This window comes from Furipterus horrens, unplaced genomic scaffold, assembly GCF_987537825.1.
Source record: "Furipterus horrens unplaced genomic scaffold, mFurHor1.1.pri manual_scaffold_11, whole genome shotgun sequence".
In the NCBI taxonomy this organism is placed as follows: Eukaryota; Metazoa; Chordata; class Mammalia; order Chiroptera; family Furipteridae; genus Furipterus; species Furipterus horrens.
This window is the reverse complement of record NW_028327181.1, coordinates 23,727,977-23,746,833: the sequence shown is the minus strand read 5'-3', so window position 1 is coordinate 23,746,833 and position 18,857 is coordinate 23,727,977. Positions and strand designations below refer to the sequence as shown.

Here is an 18,857-nt window from a genome sequence, read left to right as displayed (position 1 = left end):
TCCTGTCCATAAGTCCTTTTTCCTTTTTGCTCAGTCCCTCCACCCCCTCAGCTCCCCCCTCCTCAGCTGTAGCGTTATTTACAATCACCAAGATATGGAAGCAGCCCAAGGGTCCAACAGTAGATGACTGGATAAAACAACTATGGGACATTTACACAGTGGAATAATATTTGGCCATAAAAGAAGAAAATTTTATCCTTTGGGACAGTATGGATGGACCTGAAGAACATTATGCCAAGTGAAATAAGCCAGTCAGTTTTTCACTTTACTGTTTACTCGGTAAAAAATACATTATTCCTCTGACAAGTTTGTTTTTGTATTGTTGACTGGGAAAAAGTTTATGCTAAAACAGTGGTTTCATGTGTACTCTAGGGTCAGAATTGGGTGGCATAATTTGGTATCATGCTGTGTGACAACAGAACTATCACTGGGAGAAGGATTAAGAACCAAAGAGCCAGTGTTAAGAAATTATAGGTAAATTAGATAGTATATGGCCAACACTCAAATATCCATCTTTACATTTCTTCATTCATTCAACTCTCTGTCCATTGTATGTCCATCCATCCATTCATCCACTCATTCATCCATCAGATATTTATTTAGCCTTTACTTCAGGTTTCTGGCACAATGGTAAGAGTTGCAGAAACCATGGTAAACAAGGTTGATCCATTTCTTGCCCCCTGTAACTTTACAATAAACAAAGAAAATGGACATACACAAAAAGCTACAATATAATTCTTGCTAGGAAAGAAAAAATAGTACATTACTAAAACATGTAATGAGTGACATAATCTAATGAGAGAGGGAGATGTGGTGGTCGGAAAAAGCCTCCTTGCAGAGGTAGAATTCAGGTTCAAACCAGATGTATATAAATGCCAGAGACATCTGGATCTTCTTAGTTTGTCTCCCTGGTCCCTGAGTTCAGGGATAGTGCTGGCTATGTTGAAAGAAAGGGAAGTATCCAGGATAGCAGCAGACTTGGCACTTGGTTGAAATGTGTTCTAAAAAGGCTCATAACAAACCAACCAACTTCTTTTTTTAATATATCTTATTGATTATACTAGTATAGTTGTCCCAAAATTTCTCCCTTTGCCCCCCTCCACCTAATACTTCCCTTCCCCCCAGTAATCCCTCTGCTTAGTTTATGTCCGTGGGTCGTGCTTATAAGACTTTGGCTTCTCCATTTCCTATACTGTTCTAAATATCCCCCTGTTTATTTTGTACCTACCAGTTATGCTTCTAAATACTTGCACCTTTTCCCCCATTCTCAACCTTCCCTCTCCCAGCTGATAACCGTCCAAATGATCCCCATACCTATGATTCTGTTCCTGTTCTTGTTGTTTGCTTAGTTTGTGTTTTTAGATTCAGTTGTTGATAGTTTTGAATTTGTTGCCCTTTTAATGTTTATAGTTTTACTCTTCTTCTTTTTCTTAAATAAGTTTCTTTAACATTTCATATAATAAGGGCTTGGTGATGATGAATTCCTTCAGCTTTTCCTTGTCTGGGAAGCACTTTATCTGCCCTTCCATTCTAAATGATAGCTTCGCTGGATAGAGTAATCTAGGTTGTATGTCCTAGCTTTTCATGACATTGAATACTTCTTGCCAGCCCTTCTTGCCTACAAAGTTTCTTTTGAAAAATCAGTTGATAGTCTTATGGGAACTCCTTTGTAGGTAAGTCTCTTCTTTTCTCTCGTTGCTTTTAAGATTCTCTCTTTATTTTTCACCTTTGGCATTTTAATAATGATGTGTTTTGGTGCGGTCCTCTTCTGGCTCAACTTGTTAGGGACTCTTTGTGCTTCCTGGACTTGTATGTCTATTTCCTTCACCAAATTAGAGAAGTTTTCTTTCATTATTTTTTCACATAAGTTTTCAATTTCTTGCTCTTCCTCTTCTCCTTCTGGCAGCTCTATGATTTGGATGTTGGTATGTTTAAATTTGTCCGAGAGGTTCCTCAGCCTATCCTCATTTTTTAGAAAATAATTTTTTCCCCTGATGTTCTGATTGAATGCGTTTTCCTTTCTTGTGTTCCGAATCATTGGTTTGATTCTCAGCTTCCTTCTCTTCACTGTTGGTTTCCTGTAGATTTTTCTTTATTTCACTTAGTGTAATTTTATTTCTTCTTTTATGTTTTTGCTGTACTCAATGAATTTTTGAGCATTGTTATTATCAGTGTTTTGAACTCTACATATGATAGGTTGGTTATCTACATTTTGTTAAGTACTTTTTCTGGAGTTTTGTTCTGTTCTTTGACTTGGGCCATATTTCTTCTTCTCCTCAATTTGGCAGCCTCCTGGTGTTTGTTTTTTGTGTATTAGGTAGAGATGCTTTGACTCCCTGTAAAAGGCACCCACCTGGATGAATGTGGCTTCTTTAAATCCTTGGTTGTTGGACCTCCAAACAGCTCAATTTTCTGATGGTTCTGGCTGTTATTAGTTTTGTTAAATAGTTTTAATTCTTTCTATGGTTGTGTGAGGAGGTGAAGCATGCCCACCTATGCCTCCCTATTCCTAACCTACTTCTAATCATTCCTCAGCACCAGGCCAAAATTATGAGTATATTAACAAATAATAAGTGTGGCTTTCTGTGAATCTCTCAATACACTCATGGCTGCAGCTCACTGTGGTTACTGGACCCTGGTCCTATGCATGTTTTGAAACAGCAAAACTCATAATGGTATTTTGTGGTCCATTGGTTTGCTGTTTTCTCTCCTGGTCTACTGGGGACTGGGTTATTCACTGAGTCTGCAGAAATTTGTTGTGAAAATGGAAGAATTACTCCATCAACTGTTCAATTGATTTATATTTTACTTCTTTAGTACTGGTTACTCTAGCTCCAAACACAGCCCTTTGGACTGACTCAGGATGCTCAATATGGAGCTGACAATGGTTTCTACAGGTAGGTAGCCATTTAGCTTTGAAGCGATATGGTAAATTTATTTATCATCTTTCCCTCAAACAAGAAATTAATCTTTCTGATTCTCGTTACTTATCTGGAAGGTGAAAAGATTGCAGAATCCCTAAAGACTCTGCCTAGTTTGCCCACTCATGCCTTCTAGAACTATGAGTTATGATGGTCTGCCTTGAGAAGCATATCTTGTCTGAGTAGATGCTCCAATGTTAGTCCAGGCCTAGGTCACAGGCAGAGAGATATCAGAGGCACAGAGAGAGTGTTTAGTTGGGGCTGCAACAGTGACTTTCTGAGTTTGTTAGAGAAAGCAGAGCTCCCAGAATCCCTGACAGCCTCCCATCAATTATGGGGCCTGTAGGATCCCTTTATCCAGTATGGATCAGGAAATACATAAATGGTCTCAGTGTCCCTTCAATGAAGGTGAGCTGTACCCCAAATCGGGATGAGAGAACATGCTTGGGGAAATTCAAAGTGTTGGCCCTCTTGTATGCCATCTTGGGAGGAAGGCCTGACTCCAAGGCTGGACTTCATGTGAAATCAGTGGACTATTTCAAAAGGAAAAATTAACACAGTCAATATTACTTGGTATGAGCCACAGAGACACAGCTGCAGCTGTCCTTCTCCAGACTCAGCAGGACCCCTTCTCTTGGCCAGCTTGTCCCAACTCCATGACTGGGTGCTGCATCCATCTCTTTACTCATCAAGCCGGCCCTCTGTTGGCGGGAGGATCGGCGTCTGGCTCCTCCTCCTCTGAACATTCATGCAGGGCGGTGGGATGACCCTGGATGGGAAATAGAAGCCTTGGGTCTAGCCCTGGCCTCACCATGGCTAACAACGATTAGTATTGTAGAGTCCCAACTAAGTGAATCACTCAGCACTCACTGCCTCCGTCATCCACACAACAATCCTTGAGGTGTAGTATCATCGTCCTCATGTCACATATGAGGACACTGAAGATTAGGAATCTTAAATAAAATGCCCACGGTTACATGGAAAGAAGCAGGGCTGGGGTTCAAGTTGAGGCAGTTTAACCTCGGAGTCTGTGTGAGAACACTGTGCTCTACTGCAATCTGAATCAAGCCAATAAAACCTCACATTTAAAAATACAATTTGCTTTTCTAGTTACAGGCGGAATACAACGTTGTCTGAAAATCAGAAAACACTAAACATAACAAGAATAAAACAACAACAAAAACTCTCCCCTACTGCCAGAAAGGATCACTCAATACTTGGGAGATTTATACTTTTTATATTTCAAGAAAAATGGTGTCATGCTGTACACACTCTATTTTGGCCTGTTATCTAGACCGTATTAATATGCACTGTGCTTGAGGGAGTGCGGTGGGGAGCACTTTCTGTGACTATTGCTGACGTGAAAAACACCGAGGGGAGATAAGGCAGGAAAGACACAGGAAGGAGATCATGGAAACTCAAGTAGCACATTGTGACGACGTATGAATGACACATGGCTACACGAAAAAGTGCAGGAAAAGAAGCCCGAGGTGTTCGGAGAGATACAGAGGGAAGAGGACTTGAGCTGGGGTTTGTGACACATGGCGGAGGGTCATCACTTAGTTGCTGAAATTAGTGAGGGTGCTCTGACGGGGGCTGACATGGGAAGATGGCACCAGCAAGGGTCCTGCTGAACACTTGATAGTGGCATGCACAACAGTACGTACGGCACTTGGCTGTTGTGAGTAGTGCCGCTGTGAACAGAGCAGTGCATAGGTTCTTCTGAGTTAGTGGTTCAGGGTTCTTAAGGTATACTTCCAGCAGTGGAATCACTGGATCAAAAGGCAGTTCCAGTTTTAATATTTTGAGGAAATCCCATACTGTTTTCCACAGTGGCTGCATCAGTCTGCATTCCCACTAGCATGTGCACTAGGGTTCCCCTTTTCTCCCCATCCTCACCAGCACTTAGTTTGTTGATTTATTAGTGATGGCCATTCTGATAGGTGTGAGGTGATATCTCAGGATGAGTGGATCAAAAAACTGTGGTACGTTTACACAATGGAATACTACGCAGCAGAAAGAAAGAAAGAACTTCTGCCTTTTGTGACTGCATGGGTGGAACTGGAAGGCATTATGCTAAGTGAAATAAGCCAGGCAGTGAAAGACAAATGCCATATGATCTCACTTATAAGAAGAATCGAAGGAACAAAATAAACTAACAAGCAAAATAGAACTAGAAGCATGGAAACAGGCGACAGACTGACAGTGACCAGAGGGAAGAGGGGTGGGGCATAATGGTGGAAAGAAGGGGAAGGGACTAGTCAAAGTCCATGTGTAAATGACCCACGGACATAAACAACAATGTGGGGACTGACTGTGGGAGCTGGGGTGGCCTGGACGAAGGAGGGCAAAGAGGGAAGACTTGAAACAACTGTAATAGAATAACAATAAAAGTTGAAACAAAAATAAATAAAATAGCATACTAAAATTTTTAAAAAAACAGACAAAAGCAATACATGCAACATAAAAAGATGAAAGGAAAAAGCATAGGAAAAAGTCAAAAGCCTGCATATTGAACTTTAAACAGTAGTTAACTTTCTGGTATGAGATTGAATAAAAGGGGGCATGGGTGGTGATTTCAGTTTTTAAAAAAGGTTTTATTTATTTGTTTCTTAGAGAGAGAAGGGAGGAGAAACACATCGTGTGAGAGATACATCGGTTGGTTGCCTCTTGCACTCCCCAATCTGGGGACCTGGCCCGCAATCCAGGAACGTGCCCTGCATAGGAATCGAACCTGCGACTTTTTGGTTTGCAGGCCAGCACTCAATCCACAGAGCCACACCAACCAGGGCTGCTTTTAGCTTTTAAATCAAACTCTTCAGTATTGTTTGACTATGCTATCACCACATATCAATTTTGTAATTAAAAATTGAAATTTAAAAATACTTTGTAGGAGTTAGACTGCCAGAGAAAAGAAGTGATGGTATTTTGAGGGAGGAAGAAATGGGAACCCCCCCCCCGTCAGAGAGGCAAAAATACAGACAAAAACATGAAGTCAGAGAAGGTGGTAGTTAGAGATGGGCTTTCAGCGGGCTGTAATCCCTCCCACAGTGGGCTGCTCTGTTGGCAGGCTTTGAATGTATGGGATCTAAAGGATGCTCAGCAGCCTCCAGAGGACCAGGATGGAGAAGTGTCTTCACCAAGCTTGTCTAAACTACCTTTCAGGGTGGAAACAGCAGAAAGTTGGTCCAAACAATGATGGCGCAGCTCACCGTGGGGTCCCAGGAGACCATGTGAAGAGCTCGAGCATCTCCCTCGGCTCTCTGTCACACACAAGGACCAGCACCTGGGTGCCAGATGTGCATGCACACGTATGTGTGCCACTTCTGATCCATCTGGGGCTCAAGACAAAGGCTTGGCTTTTGATCATGGAAAGGAGATAGATTCATTACAAAGTACAGGATAAGAAGTTCCAGAGCTGGAGCGTGAATAGACAAAGGTTCTTCGCTCCTTGCTTTCCTTTTATCTTATCTTCTGGGGCCTCTCCAACATCTGGTGACGACTGCACTTGTAACAGGATCTGGATTTTATCCCCACTCGGTTTTGGTAATTTGTTTAGATACTGCTTTCCTGCATATATGGCGTCTTCTGAAGCATCAGAAAGAAGAGAGAATATGCGAAACACAATAAGTGGCTGATATTTTGCCTTGTTTCTCATTAAATTTAATGTCATTGTTCAGTTCAGATTTAACTCTTATTGTGTGCTGACAGTGCTTTAAAGAGCATTATAGGTCCCTGAGAAGGCAGCACCTGTATTTTGGGGTTTGGGGTGGGAGTGCAAAAAGGCTGAGTGTGGAAGGGCTCCCCTCCCTTGGGCTAAGATTCTGGAAATTTATCTTCTCCATTTTTTCTCTTAGGAGATATTAACTTGCCATGTATCCTGTTATACAGAGAAAAAGAACCAGATTTCTTCACAGTAAGAACAGCAACTAGTGTGGTGGTCGTTATTCTAGAAATTAATTCAGGCCTGATTCTAACTGTGTCTAAACTCCACTCAAACTATCATTCCCCCTGCTGTGGAGATACTCCTTCAGAGCAGCAAACCACTCTTTGTAACTCGCTCACGTGGGAGCCAAAAGATCACATGTCTCCTAGGCCGCTGGCTTTTAATTTCTTTTCTCCCCGATCTTAGAATATGTGGTCACTTCAATGGAGGTCTTTCTCCGTAGTCTAATATTGCAGAGGATGAAAAAGAACAACCAGTGCTGCCTTTTCAGTTGACTGTGGTCGCAGCCACACAATTATATAGTGATCACAACAGCCTTGTCAAGTTGGGCCGCTATGATTATCCCAGGGACAGAAGGACTCTGTGTGGTGAAGGGAGGCCCCGTCCTCCTTCCTGTGAGTTCACACCCTCTTCTTTCAGATTATCCCTTCCTTTGCCCTGTAAATCCACGCAGGTCAGAAAGCATTCTTTCTGTGGCTTGCCTACGTAACCCCAATGCTGCACAGTTTTTCCTCAGGAAGTGTTTTTTGTCTGTGTGTGGTGTGTAAAATACACATAACTTAAAAGTTATCATTTTAACCATTTTTTCAGGTTTTTGCCATCTCTTATTATTTTTTAAGAGATTTTACTTATTTATTTTTAGAGATAAGGGAAGGGAGGGAGAAAGAGTGGGAGAGAAACATCAATGTGTGGTTACCTCTTGTGTGCCCCCAACTGGGGATCTGGCCCACAACCCAGGCATGTGTCCTGACTGGGAATCAAACTGGGACCCTTTGATTTGCAGGCTGGCACTCAATCCACTGAGCCACACCAGCCAGGGCTCCATTTTAACCATTTTTAACTGTATAGCTCAGTGGCATTCAGTAACTATCACCACCATCCATCTCCATAACTTTTTTTCATCACCTCAAATTGAAACACTGCCCCATTAGACACTAACTTCCCATTCTCTTCTCCCCTCCAGACCCTGGTGACCTCTATTCTACATTCCATCTCTAAGAATTTGACTATTTTAAGTATCTCATATAAGTGGAATTGTACAATACGTGTCCTTTGGCTTATTTCATTTAGTATGCTGTCTTCAAGTTTCCTTCCTGTTGCAGCATGTATCAGAATTTCATTCCTTTTTAAAGTTAAATATTCAGTTGTTTGAAACATAAACATTTTGTTTATCCATTTATCTGTTCATGGGCATTTGGGTTGTTCCTACCTTTTGACTAATGTGAATAATGCTACTATGAACATGGGTGTACAAATACCTTTTTGAGTCCCTGCTTTTCATTCCTTTGGATATATACCTGGAAGTGTAATCTCTGGATCATATATTATTCTGTGTTTAAGTTGATGAGGAACTGCCATACTGTCCTCCAGCGAGGCTGCATCCTTTTACACTTTGCCAGCAATATGAAAGGGTGCCAATTTCTCCACATCCTTGCCAACACTTAGTTTCTCTTTTTTACAAAATAGCCCTCTTAATAGGTGTGAAGTAGTATCTCACTGTAGTTTTGATTTGCATTCCCCTAATGATTAGTGATGCTGACCATCTTTTTATGTGCTTATTGGCCACTTGAATATCTTTGGAGAAAAGTCTATTCATGCTTTTTTCCCCATTTTTTCAAATCAAGTTTTTGTTGTTGTTGAGTTGTAAGAGTTCTTTATATATTCCGAATACTGATCCCTTAACTGATATCTGCTTGGCAAATATGCCTCCCCTTTGCTTTTTTAATAGTGTCCTTTGATGTACGAACGTTTTTAATTTTGATAAAGTTCAGCTTATCTACTTATCCTTTTGTTGTCTGTGCTTTTCATGTCACAGCCAAAAAATCGTTGCCAAATCCAATGTCATGAAGCTTCCTTCTATGTTTTCTTTTATGAATTTTGTGGTTTTAGCACTTATATTTAGATTTTTGGTCCATTTTGACTTGGTCTTTGTATATGTGTAAGGTAAGGGTCCAAATTCATTCTTTTGCATATGGACACCCATTTAATGCTATATTTTTGAAGATACTATTTAAAACAAAATGTACTGCTTTCTTGGGCATTTTCTAGGCAGTTGACACCAGTGGTGGTTTATTTTGCACCATTCACATTTCTAGCTTATGCCTTTTCACACCATGATAGGTAGTAGTAGAGGTCAGAGTCAAGGTCTTCAAAGGTTGCTATTTATATGAACTCTGTGTAGACAATTGCAGATGCTAAGAGCTCCTCACTAATCACACTGTACACCTTTACAGGACAAGAATCCGAGTCTTCTCTAGTTTTTCAACTCTCTTGCAAACATGGCGAATGATGCAATTATAATGAGCTGTGATTGGTTTTATTGACTTGGGCTTTTAAAAATATTTTATTTATTTATTTTTAGAAGGAGGGGAAGGGAGAGAGAAATAGAGGGAAAGAAACAGGAATGTGCGGTTGCCTCTCACACGCCCCCAACAAGGAACCTGGCCTGCAACCCAGGCATGTGTCCTGATTGGGAATCGAACCAGCAACACTTTGGTTCACAGGCTGGTACTCAATCCACTGAGCTACACCAGCCAGGGCTTGACCTGGACCTTTTAAATGGAACTGAGTGACATATAAGGGGACAGATCAAACCTTCCATAGCTTTCCTCACAGACTTCTCTCATAATGTGTGTTGTACTTGATTGAGATGGTTGATTTATGTCTGTCTTCACACTACAGTGTAAACTAGCTATATTCCTAGTGCCTAGCACAGTGCTTGGCACAGACGTTTATTAAACTAAACTGAACCAACAGCACTATCTCTTCCTTTCTTGTAAGCCGTTTTAATTTGCAAAGGCAAAAGATAAGCAGTAAAATCTTGTTTTAATTACAATACCATCTTAAACTGCCCTGCTAGCTCTATACATTAGAGGATGATGATGATGTTGCTCCGAATGACATTTAGCTTTTCATAGACTTTCAACCTCAAACATTTGTGTCTTCATTAGGAAAGGAAAGAAGCCAATTATGGCAAATTGTAACTCCCATCTATTACTTAAAAAAAAAAAAAAGGATCTTTCAGGATAAAAGTCTTAAATTAAGCAACCAAAGAGTGACTTAAAAAAATTCTGTAATGAAATAGCCCTATTACACTATAACATTCTTACCACAGTTCTGACTATGTGAATAGAAGATGCTATCCGTTTTCAGATAGAAAGAACAGATGCAACATTTTCATATTGTTTACATTTTCTCTAAATGAGGAATATATATATATTTCCGCACTTTTATTCCCACACCAGGAACTTTGACTCAGGACCACTAAACTAATCTATTTTAGAAGTGTCCTAGAACCAGGCTTATAAGAAGATCATGTTTTAACTTTATTTTCCAGAAATCACAACTTGTTATTTGGTCAGCTCCGTTCTGTAGAGCTATTTTCTTTTCCTCAAGAAATATCACATTTCACATCAGGTAACTAGAGATACATACACCAGAAGCCTGAGCAGGTGTCTGGGTGGGGGACATCCCCCTTCTGACAGCCTCTCCAGGCCTCTCCCTCCCCTACCTCTTGCCTAGGTTAAATGGGGCTCTACTGAGTGTCAAGAAATGTGAAGCGTAAACATTCGCGCATCCGTAGACAGTGAAACCTAACGCATCAGCAAAGGCAGATGGGGTGCTGTCCCACTGAGCTGCTTCCCCTGTGCTTATGTCCCTCCTCATCACTCCCCTCACCCTTCCCCGGCTGAGTTCTATGTTAATTGAAGGATAATTTGAAGGATAGGAAAAAAGGTGTGATTCGATGTGATCTCAGCCCGTACCATGATCTGCTTTCCCTCCCAGACAGGAAAGCCGGTCGTAGAGGCTGTCTCTGTGATGTCAGAGGCTAGCAAAATCCTGCTTTTTCTTCAGTTTTCCTGGGCGTGACCACACCCCCCAATTCAAGGAGGCAGCTCTATTAGGAAAATTATGGTCTTTGCATCCTCTAGCCACTGAGCCTTGGATTCCTGCAGGTAGTTGGAAAGAGACCACGGACGTTGAGGGAAGCTCACTCAGGACCGATTCATCACCCAGTCTCTCCGGCAAAGTAGTAAGTAAGGTGTGAGTTTCTGCCTAAAACTTTGCAGTCCATTTTCCTTTTCCTTAAAAAAAAATTCTGTGTAATTAAATGGTAAATTGAGGGGACTTTAAGGATACAAGTGGGTTTTCTCTTTTCACATATTCCTGTGTTTTCCATTCAATCATTTAATAACAATTTTCAAAAATATTTTCTTATCTTGTTCAAAGAGTTTAAAATCAAGTCTATGTTTCACTTCTTTTCCTGGTTTGTAAAAGCAAGTCATATACGTTTTAGATACTCACAGACTACATGTCAGAAACTAAGTTTTCCTTGCCTCTTGGAGCATTTCCAAAGCACTAAAGCTGTAGTGAAACATAGAAATTTTTTCATTTTTCCCTCTTTCACTCCTAGTGAGCCTATTGTTTTACAGCTTTTTGTTTTTTTCCTAACAGCTTAATGAGTTGCTTTTATAGAGAGGAAATTGCTGCAGGTTTGAATATTGCAAACCAAACTAGCCTTCTTGGTGATTTTTCCTTGACTTGTGACTCCCGGTGTTCCAAGCTTCTCCCTGTCTGCTGGCTTGTAGCTGAAACAGGGGTCTCTGAGTTGGGGGGCATCTCCCCTCCACGGCAGAGCTGGACTCGAGGGGAGTGTGGATGGCCAGCCCCCCCGCACCCCCCACTCGGTGGTTTTATCCAGCAATTCCACTTTGTGGCATCTCGTCTACTGTTAAAACGTCTCTGCTATCTACTTTAAAAGTAGCGTTTTATGTGGGCGAACTGTTGAAAAAGATCCTGGGTCATGGGTATGGAGATCAAGGCATTCGATTGCAGGTTATCCTTATTATCTTTTAGGTAAACTTATTTATTTTTTAATCTCAAGGCCACTTTCTTCCTCCTTTATACCACTACTGTGCAACTGAAAAGGTAGATATTTGTTAAGCAACCGTAAATACAGATGCTAAAATGATAACCCCAGCAGCTCCACTTGATTTGTAAAATGCCTGACGCTTTGACCCTTTCATCAGTTGTGGTTCTGGATTGCATCGTCTCCTTTTATCTAAACAGAAAAAAACCCTTTTGCTTCTGCAGGCGTGGGCTACTTAGGCATGATGGGGTGCTGGGTGGCCACCAAACGCCACTGAGAGTCTTACTTACCTGTAGTTCCCGAATGGAGGGGAGGGAGAGCTAATGAGTTAATGTCTTCAAAGTGCTTTGAAGATGAAAAGACCGTTTCATGTGTTCAGCATTGTAGTTATTAATATTAATATTTGAAGAAGCATGCTGCTTCTAATTGTAAATCAACCACGTCCCTCCTTGCCAACTCAGTAGTGAAAAAACAAACAGTGGAGGCAGCCACGCAGGCTCTTCCGTCCTAGTTCCGCTGCTGAGGATGTGGGAAGTGAGAGTCTGATTACAGAGAGGGCATCTCTGTCCTACAGGCTCCTTGCACCGAGGTGCTGGTTGGCAGAGGTGCTGGGAAGTCCAAGAGCAGAGCCTGCGGGAGGGTGGGTAGCAGGGTGCGATCCTTCAATGTCTGGTATCTGTGACCTTGGAGAATTGGTTGAGGGCATGAACCTGGGCCCACTTTGCCTGCCTCTGACTGAGTACATTGTAGTTCACAGGCAGTGGGGTCAGCACTGGCACCGGCGCTGGCTTTGGACTCAGGGAGGTGCATCCATGTGCCCTTGGGTTCCATTAGAGGTTGGCTTTGTGACTGAGAACAAGTTATTTGACTTGATTTTACCTTATTTTCTTCATCTCTAAACTGTGAATATTGGTTTGCACCTCACCTATTTCGCACAGATGACAGACTAGAAGTAAATAGCATAGAACTTGGAAGAATAAAAACACCAATGTGGTGGAGAGAGCCTGAAGTAATGCTGTAATAAGTTGGGCGTGTGGATGCTGGTCCCTAGGGGAGATCCAGGCAGAAGACAAACACATGCTCAGAAACAAATACTCAGCGCTGCCCTTTCCCTCCTGGTGGCTTACCAGGACAATGGCCGAATTTCTTACCGGTCATTCAAGTTCTGCTGTATCTCATGCTTTCCTTGTTGAACAGACCTGTTTGTCATGGCAACTCTCTTTTCCTAATTACCATTCAGGACTCCCATTTCTGATCCAATAGCAGAAGGAAGGGTTTCATTCCTGAAGCTGGGGCATTTGTCCTGCATCCTCCCTCCCTCTCTCCATTTTTCCTCTCTCTCTCTCTCTCTCCTTTATGACAATTAAATTAAAAAGTCTTCAGTATTTGAGCAAAATAAGTGTGGTGTACAGCAACTGAGAGTCATTGGAGGCAAATCTTGTGAGTTTCTTTAATCCTGGGGAAACTTAGATGTGAAGACAACTCATTTCTTGCTTTTTCATTACCTTTGTTCTCGCTTTACCGGAAATGTAGCTTCAGAGAGCTCACTTTTTAAAATCCAGAGGATTGTTTGGATATAATACCTGCTTTCCTCCACTTTACCCGAGGAAAGATAACTGTCCCTCATGTTTACTGAGCACATGGTATGTTGCTTGTCCAGGTTGTTCCAGGGACCATGCTAGGTGCTTTGCACAGACAGCTTCATTTAATGTACAATGAAGTCTTTGAGGTGGGCACTCTGATCATTCCCTTAACCAATGAGGACCCTGAGGCCTGCTAATATGGCCAGTTTAGTGGGGGGACCTGCTTAGAACCAAAGGAATGTGAACCCAGGGCTCCTGGCTGCAGCTGTAGCTCCCAGGAGCCTGAGTAGCTTTGAGACACACAAGTTGAGGCTGGATTTTGCAGTTTAGACCCATGATTTCCTTTTTTTCCTGGGAGAATACTGTGAATTAGGCCTATTTTCCAAATAACCTGTGGATTAGTTATTCACTACGGGTTAATTATTCACTGTTAGGAGGATAATGACTCTGAAGAAAGCCTACAAGGTCCAGTCAACAGGATCAGTATATCTCTCCCTCAATCCTCTTGTGATAAATACCAATTACATTTCTGCTCAGGGGCTTAGCCTTGTGTTGGGTGCTGTCATGAATACACAACGAGTGATACGTAAATTCCATTTTTAAAAAATTACCAATTTATTTTGGGAGGCATATTTTTATCTGAAAGAGGTTAAAATTAAACATGATACGATTGTTAAGTGGTTTGATACAGTCTGTGAGTGCTTTGAGAGTTCAGATGGAAAAAGTGGTACCTAGAGCAATAAGGGAAGGGTGTTTGGGGTCAGTTTTGATTCTCAAAGAGGCGGGCAAATTTGACATTTCAGTTGACTAAGTGTGGCGCTGTTTCAAGAACTTAGAAGAGACTGTTTAGGCAATATTTATGAGACTAAAAGTCAAGCAGCAAACTCATAGTGCTGATGTCAAGAAAATATTCTCAATGGGGGAAGTAAAATCAATAGGTTTTCGAGAGCTAGAAAAGTAGAAAACCCCAGAATTTTGATCTTCCATGTTTAAAGCATTTTAAAAAAACCTTTCATTTTGCAATAACTTCAGATACACAGCAAGTTGCAAAACACAGTATAAAGTTTTCAAAAGACTGAAGTCCTTTAAAATTGTGAAAAATCTAATGCAAATGACTCTTAATTATCTTTGGTGCCTCAGATCATCCTTAATCCAAAGGAGTCCTGTCAAGGCGGGGAGAGGGGGGTTGAGGGGGTGGTGGACAGTGATGCCAGTTTCTTGAGGCTAAAGCACTGGAACCAGTTTCCTAAGAAAGGCTAGGAGCTGGGTCAGATGCAGCCCTGTGGCTGGAGGGCGTGGACAGGCCCTGACCTGTGTATCTCCCCGGCTGGCCTTGGGTGGCCTCTAGGAGAAAAATCAAACTTCTGCTCAGCAGGTGGCACAGAAGCCTTCTCACCTGCTCCCCAGTGGGCTCTGCCTTCTAAGCACTTGCCTTGTTCTAATTACTCATGAATTTAATCAAGTTAGGTCAGAGTTCCCCCACCCAGCAGCATCTAGTAGGCACAATGTGGGATCTTGTTAGAAATGCAGACTGTCAGGCGGACCTCAGATTGGATTGGTTGAATGGGGGGCTCTTCTGCATTTAATACGCTTCCCAGATGAGTCTTATGCATAGCAGCTGGGAAAGCACTGCTCTTAAAAAAAAGAAAAGAAACAAAAACAAAAGAAAACAAGCAACAACAACAACAAAAAAAACTACCCGACCAAAAAGCTTTTACAATATTTTCCCCAACAGCTTGATACTTCCTTATCCATATATATACACATATATATAAAATATATATGTGTATATATATATGTGTGTATATATATATATATATATATATATATATATATAGTTGCTAAAGTGTTTCTCTACAAGATTGGCAGCTAAAGTGTTTCTCCACAAGATTGGCATTTATATAAAAAAGATGTTGGTTTAACTCAGGAAGCTGCAGTATTTCCCCATTTGTGCTCTGCAATCTTTTAATGAGCTTGTTCCCCACTGTAAGGAAAGTGCTTACTTCTTGGTTTTACGCATAACAATGATACAAACAGACTACCATTCAACAGAAATTGTGGCTTTTTTCTCCTGTGAAATTCTTGACTAATGCTCCTCAATTTATGGTTATGGAAGAGAATCCTGTCCCTTGATTATTTAAATGTAAGTCCTTTAGAAAAAGCTGTAGGCCACCTGGGTTCTAGCACAATTGCCTAGATAAATAACCTCTGCTGCCATGGGCAGTAAAAACAATGATTAATAAAGACCATGATTATTATTAATTAGTGAATGCTCACCCATGCCAGGCCCTGTGATAAAAATAGCAATAATAATCACCAATATTTATTGACCATTTTATCATCTGTAAAGCACTTTACTAAGTACTTTTATATTATAAAACCCTTCTCAAATCCTGGAAGGGTTGGTATTATTACCTCCTTTTTAGAGCTGAGGTAACTACGACTTTGTGACATTAAGAAATTTGCCCGTGGCCCACGCACTCAGTAAGGAGCTCCAGGTTAACCCAGAACCTGTAACCCCACCATGCTTTATCCCTCTGCTCAGCGCTTAACCTCGATGAGCTCAGTTCATTCAAATAAATGAGGACAGGTTTGATGGATTTTTTCCCAACTCCCAAGTACACTGAATTTGCAAAATCTCTCTCCATATAAGAATGCCAGCAAGTTGTCTGAGAAATGTGAACCTTATAATTTGGGCAATAAAACAAATGAAACTCAACCATGAAAATCACAATCAGACACAGTCTAAGAAGTTGTGTGCTGGATTTGGGAGCTCTAAGGCAGCTGGTGTCCTTTCGTTCAATTTTAAAAGGGTATTATTCAAATGTTCCTGTATCTGTTCATTGTTTTCTCTCTCTCTCTCTCTCTCTATTGATGGTGTCTCTGTTATTTTATTTTTTTCGAGAGTTTCTTAACAGCCTATACCTAAATTATGAATTATATCTCACATGCTTCACACTCTATGAGTTGAAAAGTAATTATTTAAAATTTTAGGGTCTTAAGGGATTTCTTTGGCAGCAGCCATTAGATTACAGTTGACATCTTGAGACCTGCGGCCATTCTTGGGGTTTGATTTGGTCTAGAATCTCATATGTCATGACCTCTGCTGTACCTGTCCTTGTAAAGCAGAGTACTTAACATTTTTCCTCTGTTTCTAGTTTTTTATTAAAAAAAAAATCCTCCTTTATTCAGTTGTTTATGGAGCACCTACTGTGTGCATGGCACTGGAGTACATCTGAAGGCCAGCTGTGACCATTTGCCGAACGCCATGGTTAAATATAGGATTTGAGGTCAAGGACACTTTTTACTATAAACCAGTTTATTGAATGATACCTTTAGTCTTTGTAAGAGGTTCCCACACAAGAAAAAGTAGAGTGTTAGTTTCTGAAAAGTTTCAGAGACTAGGATTGACATTGCACTTCTAACACTCCTGGGCATATTGTAAAGTTCAGCCTTGATGTTTAGGAGAAGCAGCACCATGTTGCCCATCGCTGACAATGCCATTCCAGCGGTGTGATGGTTAGGGGGTTGTTTCTGTAAGCGGGACACGTAAACTCGTCTATGAGGCAGTCCTCACTTCCTAATTGTGATGGTACAGCAGACCAGAACCAGTTTATATTCCGTCTCCTCTTCAGGAGATATTAGTGAGTTACTCCTTGAGGAAGGGCAAGACAATATACCTTTGTGATATTATAATAACACAAGTCCATTTTTAGTATTCCAGGAAAGATCAGTTGAGTATGTCGACTCATACAGAACTTGAAAGTGTTAGGCTTAATCAGAAGATGGGGGCTGTTTAGAGAAACAGGAGATGGATATGAGTCACTTTCTGGCCTCTATTCAAGTAAAGATGGGGGATTATATACCCATAAGTTGGGGAGAAATAAGAGTGAGATGTTCACTGTACTGTGAGTTGCTGCTTTGTGAACTTAGTGAATTTAGTGTAAGACAAGAAGCCAACAGCACATAAATGAGAACATTGCCTTTATTGGTCAGTACTGGCCATTAAAATAAGAAGGAATGTTTACTACTGTACTATTGGAATACTCAGTCAAGAAAACGAGCTTCTTGTAGGTTTAGGAATGAGACAGAGAATTCATTTTCAATTCCTCTAAGCCATTTTTCTTTTCTGCTTATTGTAACCACAAACTTTCCTTGGGGGAGTGAGGAATGTTCAACTCTCTAAACATACTGCTAACCTGATTTAATGCTTCAAGTTGAGTTTTTGGAGAATTGGACTTGGTAGACTTTGTTACACTGCCAGATCAAGGGAGAGATCTACGGAAATGATTTGAAACATATAAATAGACTACTCATGGGAATTAGGATGAGAATAATGAAAAAGAATAGACAAATGCATCAATCTGATACATCCATTAGCTGGAGAGAAATATGATCCTGCTTGTAGTTAACATGAAAGAAGTCTAACCTTGGGTGGCCTATGGACACAGGTCATCACAGGTAATGACTGTTTTTGTTTTTTGTTTTTGGTCCCAGATGTTTTTCACTGTCTCGGATATACTCAGGTACTGACATACCTCTTGCTCATACTAACTCTGTTACATGTACAGACTCTTTCACTTAGTCAGCAGCCTGTAGTGTTGGTACCTTCTGTGGCCCCACGAACAAGACACAGTCCCTACTTTCAAGCAATTCATAACTCAGGAGCAGAAATGGACATATATACAGGAGCTTTGGTAGGCACATTGTGAGGTTAACTACCAAGGAGAATGATCAAGGATACTCATCTGACTGCCAAGGAGGTTCAGGGAAACCCTCTGGAAGGAGCTGATCCTCAGTCTTGTAACCCAACGGGAAGACAGTCCCTCCACCTGAAGCACAGCAGAGCCAACCGCTGGCCTCCAAGAAATGCAGTGGTGGCATTAGAGTCGCTGTATTGCAGGGCACCTGTGCATGGAGAATGGGTAGAAAACCAAAGTCCTTGATGGCTTAGAGTGGGGGTAGGGGTGTAGTTAAAGGGGTCAGGGGAACAGGTACGTGGAAGTGCTGGTGGGGCAGGTTTTCATCCTAGAGCCTTGGAACTTGGCCTTTTTTGGGAAAGGGCTTCTGTACCAGATCTTCCTGGACAGTAGACACTTTGCTTCTGAAAGGGTCCCGGTTTTCCAGTTCTGGTTAGGGTCCTGGTCCTTTGGTTCCAGGGTGGGGAGCTGCAAGGCTTTGGCTCCAGGTGCAGCTGGAGGTCCAGATTCTCCCCTCTGCTCATGCTTCGGCTGCGTGACTAGCAGTTGTGGTTTGTTGTCTCCGAAAGGTAACTCAGGATCTTGTTAAGGACAAGACGGAACCATTTTGAACTGGTTCTGCAGATGTAGTTTGAGTTTTTAAAAACATATTGATATGGCATTTATTTGGAAAGAAGAAATTAAGCCTCAGTCTGCTGTACCTTACGGTGGTCTCCTTGGTGACTTGTGTGACAGTATTGTCTTTAGTTTGGCAAAGGTGCTGGCTTCGGGAGCAAGTTTCCTTTAAACAATTAGTACTTGTGAAAGCCAAATTCTCTTCCTTCTGCATTCCAGGCC

The 18,857-nt window shown here is 41.4% G+C and overlaps 1 protein-coding gene across 1 annotated transcript in view; it reads left to right on the top strand.

Moving 5' to 3' along the window:
- The first annotated feature begins 10,837 nt into the window (after positions 1 to 10,837).
- Positions 10,838 to 18,857, top strand: part of ETS1 (ETS proto-oncogene 1, transcription factor) — a 127,236-nt gene continuing 119,216 nt past the window's right edge. Inside the window, exon 1 of the mRNA XM_090290785.1 lies at positions 10,838 to 10,900. The gene's annotated coding sequence lies outside the window, so the exon portion shown is untranslated. The remainder of the gene's footprint in view (positions 10,901 to 18,857) is intronic.